At 41.4% G+C, this 1,672-nt stretch overlaps 1 long non-coding RNA gene across 1 annotated transcript; it reads right to left on the bottom strand.

Moving 5' to 3' along the window:
• Positions 1 to 662: 662 nt before the first annotated feature.
• Positions 663 to 1,155, bottom strand: LOC106676408 (uncharacterized). Its single transcript, XR_001342280.4, has 2 exons — positions 952 to 1,155; positions 663 to 864 (listed from the first exon to the last, which is right to left on the bottom strand). It is a non-coding gene; the product is annotated as an uncharacterized LOC106676408 (long non-coding RNA).
• Positions 1,156 to 1,672: the final 517 nt, after the last annotated feature.

Below are 1,672 nucleotides of genomic sequence, written 5' to 3'. Positions count from 1 at the left end.
GAGGATTGAATTACCTCTAACACTTGTGGAAATATGCACTACATGTAAAGACTGTTATCTGTGATGTGTGTTGCACATAATAACCTGAAAATTTCAAATACCAGTGAAAAACACCAGCTGTGGTTTTTCAAGTAGTTTTACAACATTGTAGTAGTGCATAAAAAGAGCACTGATGAGTGTTTTAACAAGTGACACATATCAATATGATTCTAATTACATGGGATAAAAATAAACATGAAACAACAGTCAGTGCACCAAATAACTTATTCTACAGGCACTAACACAAAAATTGCGAAACAATAAACGATACAACAATTTGTGAGATATAAGAGGATGAAGACAAGATTAGACATACAAATCACATATTCAGGGTATTAGACAACAAAATTGCAAATACAGGAGCTGCACATATATGTGTGGGTGTGTGTTATTGATAAATTTTTTTTTTTTACTTGATTTCTACTATTTATGTGTAGCTCTTACATTGTGGGCACCACTTACACACAGGAACAGTAAACCAGGTAAAGCGTGGGTACCACAGGTATGCAAAGCTAACAGATTTTCCTCTAAACAGATTAATTAGGGCTACAAAGGTTGAAAGTGTCACGGGCTGCGACGGCAGACCGTGGAGTTGTAGAGAAAGTAGGGCCCAAACGCGAGACTCAAGTGAAGGACAGTGGATTTATTTATGGCGAGTGGACAGAAACGACAACTATATACAATTCAAGCACTGTGACTCCTGTGGCGATTCCTCCAAGAATCCCACACAGTGCACGTGTCCATAGCAGTGAAAAGGTGACAACTCCAAAAACCCGATTCCACTCTGTGATTTCCCCTCGTGACGACGTTCCTGACTCCCGACTCCTGGTGACACAAAAACACACACAGCTCAGCAGGCAGCCTTTAGTAGCGAAGCCGATCACAACACACTAATCTACGGAGGTACTTAACAGGTTCGACTTAGTATAATCCCGCGCCGACTGGGGCTCCGCCACCTTCTTAAATAAGGCGCCCCTCATGAAGCCATCAGCTGCAGCTGGTGAGGGCTAATGGGCGGCAGGTGCGGCAGTCCCCAGTGCGGGAACACTTCCGGGTCGCAGTCCCCTCAGCGACCCCAAAACATCCGGGAGCACCCAGGGAGAAAGGACAAAAAGGGAGAGACAACCACCATAACATATGGAAAAACATATACAAGAAATACATGAGCTCTGGGTCATCAGACCCAGACCATGACAGAAAGAATATGTCCCATGAAGTATTTCAAAAATGCTCTTCACAGCTCTGCTGTGAAAGTATAAACACTAATGAGCCAGATGTTGACTTTGTTTAGAAACAGTGGGGACAAAAAGTGACATAACTAAAAGCAGAATAAGTGCACTGTTAAGAACCAACTTGCCTGGTTCCCTTCACAAATCAACAGACCAGGGGAGGAAAAGGGAAACAGTCGAGGGCAAAGAAAAAAAGAATACAAAACATGCTCTGAAAATATTCTTATTTCCTGTTTTTTATTTAAGGGTTTTGACTTACTCCACTTCTACACTGAAAAAAATAACATGGTGGATTTACTTCATTCAATAGTGGACACTGGTTGCACAATATAGTTTTGCTTTGGCAGCAACTTAAACAACTGAGTTAAATAAACACAACTTATTCATATTCAATAAGTCTGTGC

The sequence above is a fragment of the Maylandia zebra genome, linkage group LG17 (genome assembly GCF_041146795.1).
Source record: "Maylandia zebra isolate NMK-2024a linkage group LG17, Mzebra_GT3a, whole genome shotgun sequence".
Lineage (NCBI taxonomy): Eukaryota > Metazoa > Chordata > Actinopteri > Cichliformes > Cichlidae > Maylandia > Maylandia zebra.
This window is presented reverse-complemented; position numbering and strand designations above follow the sequence as displayed.